This window comes from Pongo pygmaeus, chromosome 19 (assembly GCF_028885625.2).
Source record: "Pongo pygmaeus isolate AG05252 chromosome 19, NHGRI_mPonPyg2-v2.0_pri, whole genome shotgun sequence".
Lineage (NCBI taxonomy): Eukaryota > Metazoa > Chordata > Mammalia > Primates > Hominidae > Pongo > Pongo pygmaeus.
This window is the reverse complement of record NC_072392.2, coordinates 61,461,229-61,472,105: the sequence shown is the minus strand read 5'-3', so window position 1 is coordinate 61,472,105 and position 10,877 is coordinate 61,461,229.

Here is a 10,877-nt window from a genome sequence, read left to right as displayed (position 1 = left end):
CCACAGGCTGCACAGGAAGCATGGCTGGGGAAGCCTCAGGAAACTTACAATCATGGCAGAAGGTGAAGAGGAAGGAGGCACATCTTACATGGCCGGAGCAGAAGGGACAGCGAAGGGGGACATTCTACACACTTTCAAACAATCAGATTTTGTGAGAACTCACTCACTATAATGCAAACAGCAAGATAGAGATCCCGTCCCCATGATCCAATCCTTTCCCGCTAGGTCTCTCTTCCAACATTGGGGATTACAATTCAACATGAGGTTTGGGTAGGGACACAGAGCCAAACCATATCAATGTTTAATACACATTGTAAATAATTTCCCCTGACCCCATCAGCTGGTCAACAATGGAGCCAAGACTTGAACCCAGACTCAGCCCATTCCAAAACCCATGCTTTTTCCCTACACCAGGAGTTGGCAGGCTCTCTTGGTAAGGGGCCAGATAGTAAATATTTTTTGGTTTTGAGGACCAAATGGTCTCTGTTACAACTACTCAATGATCCTGTTGTAGCAGGACAACAACCATAGATAATGCACAGCTGAATGTGTGTGGCTGGCTTCCAATAAAACTTTATTTGCAAAAACAGGTGATGGGCCAGATTTAGCCTGGGCTACAGTTTGCCCACTCCTGCCCTATGAACATGATGCTACCTTTCAAAGCATTCAACACACACATACATACAGACACAACCAGAGACCAGGAAAAAAAATCATGCTTGATCATCATTCTTTCCGTCATACATTTCTGTATTTCCCAAATTTTCTAACATGTTCTGTTACTTGTATGTATTACTCTTATATATATGTATTTATTTTTACAACTTCTTTGATTTATTTTCTGGGAGGAGAAATTTTCTATAACGCATTTACATAGTCCCACATTGAAAGGACACAAAAGCTGAATTGTGAAAAGTCTCCTTCCCACTTATGTACCAAGCCACCTCTGTCCCTTCCCCACAGGAAACCAATGTTATTCCACCTTTGTATTCTTCCAGAGGTTATGTTACCCACATGCGGCCAAGTTAGCATGGCCACCACTGTGTTGCACGACTCCAAGAGACACCATTTATATTGAGCTCCTGGGATGCCATTGACATGGAATACAATGGAATTGTGCCCCCTGGAGTTGTGTAATGCAGCAGTCTCACCAAAGATGTGTGTGTGTGTATCTATACACATAAATATATGTAGAAATCTATACACATAAATATATGTAGAAATATATATGTGCATTTTTTCTACTGCCCCCTTTTTTCAACCAAAATTAGCATATTATATACAATGCTCTGCATCTGACTTTTTTTCACTTAGTAATATATTTTCATACTCATTTGATGTCAGTTTATAAAATGTCCTCATTCTTTTTGATGGTGATGATGATAACGGTCTTGGCGTGGCATCACAAAGGAAGAGTAAGTGACCATTGTCACTTGCGTTCCAGGGATTGTTGTAAGCATTTGCATGTATGGCATTCATTCCTGAGCGCTCATAGCGACCCCATGAGATAGGCATAGAGATGAATGTACTGACCCACAGTCACAGCTGGTATGTGCTCACCCTCTGAGATTAAAAAAGAACTCTTCCCTGGTTCCTTCTAGTACTTGGATGGGTTGTGCTGTACATTTAAATCTTTTCTCCATTTGGAATTCTTCCTGCAGTAACTATGAGATGAGGATCCAACCTTGTTTTTCCTTGACGGCTCCTGTTATTCCTAGCACCATTTCCCCACTGTCTCCAGATGCCACCTTTCCCACACATGAAAATCTTGAAGGATTTGGCCTCTTGCTAGACTTTCTTTCTGTTTCATTGTTCTGTCCCTGTCATCAAGCGCCAGTGCCATACTCTTAATTCCTGAGGTTTTAGAATCTGTGCTAATATCTGGTAGAGTTTTATCTCTTCATTACTTCCCTTTTTCAGAAATATCCTGGATAGTCTTGGCTTGTCTATTTTTCCACATTTTTTATTGTGGTAAAATATACATTGCATAAAATTTACCATTTTAACCATGTTAAAGTGTACAATTCAGTGATATTAACTACATTCACACTGTTGCATTACCACCACCACTATGCATTTCCAGGGCATTTAAATCTATTTCCAAGCCGGGCATGGTGGTTCATGCCTGTAATCCCAGCACTTTGGAGGCCAAGGCAGACGGATCACTTGAGGTCAGGAGTTTGAGACTAGCCTGATCAACTTGGTGAAACCCCATCTCTACTAAAAATACAAAAATTAGCCGAGCATGGTGGTGGGTGCCTGTAATCCCAGCTACTTGGGAGGCTGAAGCAGAATTACTTGAACCTAGGAGGCAGAGGTTCCAGTGAGCTGAGATCGCGCCATTGCACTCCAGCCTGGGCGACAGAGAGAGACTCCATCTCAAAAAATAAAATAAAATAAATAAATCTATTTCCAGAACTTTAAAAAATCATCACTTCTCAGCCTTTTGGCTAAGATCTAGTGCAGAACTTTTTTTTATCATTCCAAACTGAAATTCTATACCCATTAAACACTAACTCCCATTCTCCTCTTCCCCAAGTCCCTGGCAGACACCATTCGGTCTGTAGGAATTTGACTACTTTGGGTAGCTCATATAAGTGGAATTGTATAATATTTATCTTCTGGTATCTGGCCTATTTCACTTAGCACAGTGTCTTCAAGGTTCATCCACATCCACATCATAGCATGCATGTATCACTCCTTTATTCCTTTTTGTGGCTCAATAATACAACATTGTATATATGTACCACCTATATATATATTTGTTTTTCAGTTCATCTGTTGATGGACACTTGAATCTTGGGTTGTTTCCACCATTTGGCTGTTGTGAATAATGCTGCTATGAACACTGGTGTACTGCAGATTAATTTCAGAGTCAGTTTGTCCAGGACCAAACAAAACATTCTTCTATTACTTTTATAATTACCCTCTCTCTTCCCCAGTTTCCCCTCATGCCTCCCAGTGGTCATTCATTATCTTGTTCAATCCTGACATGCCCCATATATGTTTCTGGACGTATCATCCATCACTGCAGTGCCACCTGCGGTTCTGCCTGCCCTTGCCTGCCTTCCCCTTCCTGGCAAAGCTGTGCAGCTGCTCTCCGGGCATTTACTTGGAAAACCATTTTCCTTTGCTTGCCAGCTTCATTGGTCCTGAGGGACTTTACTGGAACTTCTGGTAATAAATTGCACTCCTTGCACCTACCTGCAGACCCTACCTGCAGACTGTACCTGCCTCCAGCCTAATAGGGCTCTCCAGGCTCCTCAAACAAGCCCTAGCTTGCCTGCCCCGGAAGGCCCTCCTTGCCAGCCACCTCCAGCACTGGTCCCTCTGGGGAATCTTTCTGCCTCTCTTGTCATAACTTCAGGCTGCTGGCCCCCTTTCCCCTGCCACTTTGCCCCTCCATCCTGTTTGAGAGACATCTTTGCTCTTTCCTGATCTGTCTGTGGCTATCCTCAGCCTGGGCACAGGTGGCACACCTCTCACTTCTCCACCACCCTCTGCACGTAGCACACTGTTTTCCATATAATGGGTGTTGGTTTGAATTGAGTTAAATCAAGATCATCTCCCTCTGCAGGCTTAGGAGCAAGTAAAGCAACCAAAGCCCTCCTAGGCACAGGACAATCTTGCCGCCACTCCCACCCTCCTGGCAGCTCATGGTAGATCTCAGGGAATTGTAAATAACACCATCCTGTTGGAGACCTGAGACATCCAGGCACAGCCTGCTTCCCTGAAGGTCCAGCTTTGTATTCTGATCCTGGCTACCTGCAAAGTCCCCTATGTGTGCTGGGTCCCTGTGCCTGAGCCACCACTTTCCAGTCCAACTCTGTGATGAGTTCTGAGAGCACGTGGGGAGTGGGTTACAAACGGGATCTAATTCATGCCTGGCTCACTGTGTGGTCTGCTCTTCACCCTTCAGTTGCAGCTCTCTTGCCAAAATGGTCTCTGTGGCCTGACTTTTTATGAACATGTGCATATTTGTGTGTTTCATTGCATTTCATGTTCATCTTAATTGTTTCTTTCTCTTTATTTCTAAGCATTTAAAATTCACTTATTCAACAAATGTTTTCTGGGCATTTACTTTGTGCTAGACTTGTGCCGCAAATAAGACAGGCAAGCCTGGTGCGGTGGCTCGCGCCTGTAATCCCAGCACTTTGGGAGGCCAAGACGGGTGGATCACGGGGTCAAGAGATCGAGACCATCCTGACTAACATGGTGAAACCCTATCTCTACTAAAATACAAAAAAAATTAGCCGGGCGTGATGGCGGTCACCTGTAGTCCCAGCTACTCGGGAGGCTGAGGCAGGAGAATGGCTTGAACTCAGGAGGCGGAGCTTGCAGTGAGCCGAGACTGCGCCACTGCACTCCAGCCTGGGCGACAGAGCGAGACTCCATCTCAAAAGAAAAAAAAAAGGACAGGAAAAGTCTCTTCTCTCTTGGATAGGGGGTGAGAAGCAGGCAATTAACAAGGAAACAGAAATTAGCACAATAATTTCAGAATGAAAAGTGCTAGGAAGAAGGAAAAATAGAATAATATGACAGAAAATGATTTGGGAATAGGTGGAAAATATTTTAGATTTTGGTATTAAATTTCTCTTCTCCCTAGACTTTACAGACAGTTGTTAAAGACAGAGGGAAACTTTCCTACATCAATGAGTCCACCTTGTAATTTAAATAATTGCCTTTTTAATAGGTCTCTTTACTTAGTTGATATTTGAATGTTGAGCTTTTTAAAAATAAGCTGTTTTTTGGAAGAGAATTATAGAAATTTAAAGTTTATTCATTCAGCGAATACTTGTTGATCTCCTACCACGTGTTGGCATTGTTCTAGGTGCTGGAGGTACAGTAAAGGGTGAAACAGATGAGGCCTTGTTCCATGGAGTTTCCAGACAATTCTCTAGAAAGAAGTAAACAAAATAACTTCACATGGTGTTGGGTCCTATGCAGGAAATAAATAAAGCAATGGGTAGGGAGGAAACTTTAGAGAGATTGGTCAGAGAAAGCCTTTGTGAGGGGATAGTATTTGAACTAAGAGTTGAAAGAGGATGAAGATACAGAGAAAAGGGAACTCATACATTGTTGGTGGGAATGTAAATTAGTACAGCCTCTATAGAAAACAGTATGGAGATTTCTCAAAGAACTAAAAATAGAACTACCATTTGATCCAGCAATCCCACTACTGGTAACCTTTAACAGTATATACCCAAAGGAAAAGAAATCAGTATATCAAAAAGATACCCACACTCATATGTTTATCATAGCACTATTCACAATAGCAAAGATATGGAATCAACCTAAGTGTCCATCAACAGAGGATTGGATAAAGAAAATGTGATACATGTACACAATAAAGTACTACTCAGTCATTAAAAAAATCAAACAGCAGCAATACGGATGGGATTGCTGGAAGACATTATCCCCAGGTGAAACAAGCCGGAGACAGAAAGACAAACACTGCATGTTTTCACTTATAAGTGGGAGCTAAATCGTGTGTACACATGAATGTAGGGTGTGGAATAACAGACAATGGAGACTTGAAAGAGTGAGGGGGCCGGGCATGGTGGCTCATGCCTGTAATCCCAGCACTTTGGGAGGCCGAGGTGGGTGGATCACCTGAGGTCAGGAGTTTGAGACCAGCCTGGCCAACATGGTGAAACCCTGTCTCTACTAAAAATACAAAAATTAGCCGGGCATGGTGGTATGTGCCTGTAATCCTAGCTACTCAGGAGGCTGAAGCAGAAGAATGCTTGAACCCGGGAGGCAGAGGTTGCAGTGAGCCGAGATCACACCACTGCACTCCAGCCTGGGCAACAAGAGTGAAACTCGGTCTCGAAAAAAGAAAAAAAAAAAAAAAAGAAAGGGTGAGGGGATGGGGGAAGTGAATGATGAGAGACTACTTAATGGGTACAATGTATTTGAGTGATGAATACCCTAAAAACCCTGATTTTACCACTATGCAATCTATGCATGTAACAAAATTACACACGTAACTCACAAATTTACATAAATAAACTAAAAAAAAATTTTTTAAGTTAGCAAACAACTTTTTTAAAAGAAGAATAAGCAGATACCCCGCATAGTGAGTGGACAAAGAACATCCCAGGCAAAAGGAACAAACAGCTTATGCAAAGGGCTTGAAGAAGGAAACAGCTTGTTTTGTTTAAGAAATGATAGAGGGCTGGACGTGGTGGCTCATGCCTGTAATCCTAGCACTTTGAGAGGCTAAGGAAGGTGGATTGCTTGAGCCTAAGAGTTTGGGACCAGCCTGGGCAACATGGCAAAACCTCCAAAATTAGCCAGGCTTGGTGGCATGCAGCTGTAGTCCCAGCTACTCAGGAGGCTGAGGTGGGAGGATCACCTGAGCCCAGGTGGTCAAGGCTGTGGTGTGCCGTGATCATGCTGCTGCACTCCAGCCTGGATGACAGAGTGAGAACCTGTCTAAAAAAAAATAATTAATTAATTAAAAAAAATAAATGAAAGAGATGATAGAAGATGGTGGTGTAAGGTGAGGTTGGAAAAGCAGACCTAGAACATACCACGGAAGGTCTTTTAGGTGACACCAAGGGGGTTTGATGCAGTGGGAAACCGTTGGAGGGATCTGACCTGCATCCCATAAAGACCTCTTTGGCAACTGTGAGGGAAACAGACATTTTGGGGAGGTTCCAGAAGTCAAGGTAGAGGAAGAGCTAGTCTGTAAGGCGGACCCCCTTTGTGAAAAATCAACCTATGAAAGAAGCCAACATACAAAAGATACACCGGAAGTGATCAAGACTCCCAAGAGCAGCCGGGAGGTGGGATCTCAAGTCCAGATGTTGAATGAGTTGGGCGACTGTATGGGACAGAACCAGAAGCTGATGAGGGGCCCAGGATGCAGATCAAAGAGACGGGATGAGCAGGCAAATGCCATTTCTTTTCATTCCGCCTATTTTGCTTGAGTCACCAGTTTGGTAAGGGGAGAGTTTCAACCATCTGCAAGTAATCCAAATGCTTTTACTAACCTGCCTACCCATCCACACCCCCACCAAAAAAAAAAAAAAAAAAGAAAGAAAGAAAAATAAGAAGCCAACCCCAGAGCTTGTACGCCTGCATTCTCCACAATCATTTCTCTGTGTTACAGCTCTTGTCATCTTACATTATACATGAATAACTAATCAACCAAACACAAACCCACTGATGAAAAAAAACGCATGTTGGATCTAGAATGTGAGCAGGGTAAAGAGTAATATTAATTTCACTGGCGAATAACAAAATGGGAGCAAACATGAGGGATGTTAAGACAAGACTTGTGTTTTTGAATGCTTCTGGGAATGGAAACTCTCCAAGAATCAAGGGAAAGGGGAAGAAGTTTGGTCGTATTTGGAGTGCACTAATACCAATTCTTTCTTCTGGTATGCATATGTGACTATATGCAACATCATCCGGGGTCAGGCCAACTGGTCATTTAAACCACCATGCTGTCTGCCTCACCTAGTTGAACAGTTCATATAATGATCTTCCACTATTCCTTAATGGACATAGAGGTGTTAGTCTTAATGCACCAACCAGTATTGCGATAGTCTGGAACAAAACCTTTTGCTCTTTGAATGTCCACAGTGAGTAACACTATGCTAGGTATGTAGTAGGTGCTCAATAAATGTATCTTTCACACACTTCCTAAATGAAGTCTATTTCTTCCTTCATCGTTTTCCTGAAAGATCTTTCTTGACCACTAACGATGAACTCTTCATCTCCATATCCAATGAGTGGTTTAGAAATGTTTTAGTCTTCCTCCTCCTTGACTTCATAATGGCATCTGACACTGCTGTGACACCTCAGTTGTCTTCTGTGACTCTGAACTTTTCTGGTTCTAATCTTTTCTCCCTGATGGCCTCTCTACCCTGACCTCCAATGATTTCTTTTCCTGTTTCTGCACTTGAAAGTCCATATTCCACAAGGACTCTACTTTTCTGTCTTGTCACTCTTTCTTTATGAGAAATTAATTGTATCTCATTTCAAATCAATGCATGTATCTATCATCCTCTGTCACATTACATGCAAAGTATCTGCTTATGGACCTGTCTGTCCAACTAGACCTCAAGCTCCTCAAAAACAGATCCCTCACTGTGTTCGTCTCTGTGCCTCCAGCACCTGGCACAGAGCTGGACACTCAGTGAATGCTCCATACACATGGGCCCAACTGATCCATTCTCAAATTATGCTCGGAGTTGGTAGATTGGGCAGAAATTATTACTCCCATTATATAGAGAGGGGACCCCAACACTCAAGAAGGTAAAGCAAACATTAGAAACATGATTCCTGCGACTGGCTATGGAGACTCCATGTAATAATCATTCTGGTATTGCTAATTGCAAAAAGACTGTAAAGCTAATAGAGATGCTGTCTAAATACCGACATCCAATCCTTTCATGCTCTTCTGAGCAGGCTTGAATTTTCCAGTGCCTCTCTTAAAATACAGCCCACAGGACTGAGCATAAAACTGCATGTGGCCTGACCTGCCAGCACGCGCTGGGAGTATTGCTTCCCTCCTTCCACACTCTGCTGTGCTATTAATAGAGCCTCAGATTGCATTAGGGTTCTCAACAGCCTCCTCGCGCTGTAGGTTCACATCAAGCTGGTGATCAGCTAACCCCCCGGGTCTTTCTCATGCAATGCCTTCTGTCAGGCCAGGCCTCCCCAGCAGCCATTTGGGCAATGAATGTTTTTGAATGCTCGTGATTATTTGTGACTTAGACTAGAAGGTACAACACCAGATCATGCCCTCCTTTCTCATGTGGCATTTTGCTGAGTGGGCGATGGGGTCTTAGGGGTCCTGTTCAGAACCCAGAGCTGTGGCCAGCCACTGGGGGCCACCAGAATCATCGGAACAGAAGTAAGAAGATGATGGCGAAATTAATTTTCTGGCTCACTTCAAATTATTCTTATGTTCATCCCTACTCCTCTTGGATTAGGTCCTTTCTTGGTCTTGTTCTAATGCTGGGTGTTTGTATGCATAGCCTCTTTTCCCTCCCACCCATGGACACAGCCACATTTTGATTTCTCATGCCCTTTCCAAATAGTAGTAATATTTTTAGCATGAATATCTTGCTCAGAAATTGGCTGTACAGTCTATCCCCTATTGTCTTCACATCTAATACTTTTCTTTTTTCCCTCTGCCTCTCCTATGCGTCAATACCACGTTTGGCTAAATAGATTTGATTTTGACCTATTTGAATTCTCCCTTCACAGATGACAGCCCTTTCTCCCTCTCCTTCCTTCCCTTCAATTAGTTTTTTCAGCCACTTGGAATTAGCTGATGGGTAATTGCAGAAATTGCAACTGTGGTGGGTCTCAGTGTCAACTCCAGGAAACCTCTGAATCTGGGGGGCTCTGGTTTCAGAATCTGATAGCCAGGCCCTGAACTCTGGAATGTGGGGCTGTGACATGAGACACCGCTTCTCTTTGCTCGGCCAGTAGAGGGAACTGAAATGTGGGGCGCAAGAAGGCGTTTCCTCTGTTCGCCAGACGAGGGCGCTCATACCCACGGTCCTCCAAAGTTGGAATATCTCGCCCCAAAACAAATCTTGTCGGGTTGGCCTCCTTGTAACCCAAACATATGATGGGATGGCATTACAGCTGTGCTACTGATTGCTGCTTTGACCGCTTCCTATGCTGTGTAAACGGCCAACAGCAAAGAATTATTAAAAAGCAGGCCCAGTGTTGTCCAAGCTCATGTGTGGTTTGTGGGTCTATGTGTTTGCTGCTGGCAAATTCGCGAGCAGGTGGGACTCCAAGGCAAGGCGTGGAAGTGATGATGGGAATGTTGGAAGTTCACAGACATAACTTGTAGAGTGTGTGAGGCCGGGTGCGCGGACCCTGTGTATCTGCAGCTGCGACACTTAGATTTCGGTTTGGCAAGGCAGGTCACGGTGGAGATGGGGCAAGCTGCAAGGGTGGTGGAGAGGAGGAAGGGAAGGTGACAATGGCCCTCTGTCAACTGTTTCCAGGTGGAGTTGAAAGGTGTAATCATTTTCTTCTGGGGGCCTTGGCACCTTTCATCAAGACGAAGTTGGTGACTGGTTTAAAAAGATTTAAAAAATTAAGCTCGAGAGGCCAAAGGAGAAAATGGTTTCCAGGTGGAAAGGGCTTAACAGAATGGTACTCTTGTGCTATGACTCCGAACTCCGTGGAGCATTCCAGTGGCCCACTGTACTCCCAACCCCTCCAGGCAGCACTGGGAGGCAGCCAAGTCTAGGAGGCAAAAGGCTCCCTAACTGCCAAGCAGTGAAGATGTTTAATAAAATATTTACCCACACGTTTAAGAATAATGATGACAGCATGACAAACAGTGGTGAAACAGCTTTAGGGGACATGGAAGGGCAGCCCTGGGATATTTTTAATGAGAACGGTGACTTCCTGTTTAATTCCCGAGGCTTGTCTCTTTTGCCTACCATACCCACACTGGTATCACAAGATACTGCCCATGATTGGGGAGGGGGTTCACCAGACTGGCCTAGGGTGTCCCCTGCAGGAAGCTGCCACATGGAGAGGCTACAGCCAGCCTCACTCCCAACCCTAAGCTATTGCCCACCTTTTGCAACTCCTGAAGATTACAGCTTTCTGATCCCTTCCCCCACCACACCTAGAAGGGTCCTCTGTTGTGGTCATTCAATAAATGATATTTCTTAATTAGAAATCTAGCTCTTTCTTATTCAACTGGACTAATAAGCACCCTATGCCCTGCTTGGGTGTGATAATTTTGAGTTGGAGACAAGGAAAAAGGAGTGGATGAAAGGGAGTAAAAGTCTTCAACCACAACACTAGATTTCAGCTATGCCCAACGTGAAAATGGAAAGAGAAAATGGAAAAAAAATTGGGTAAACATGCTTTAGGTTTGTTTT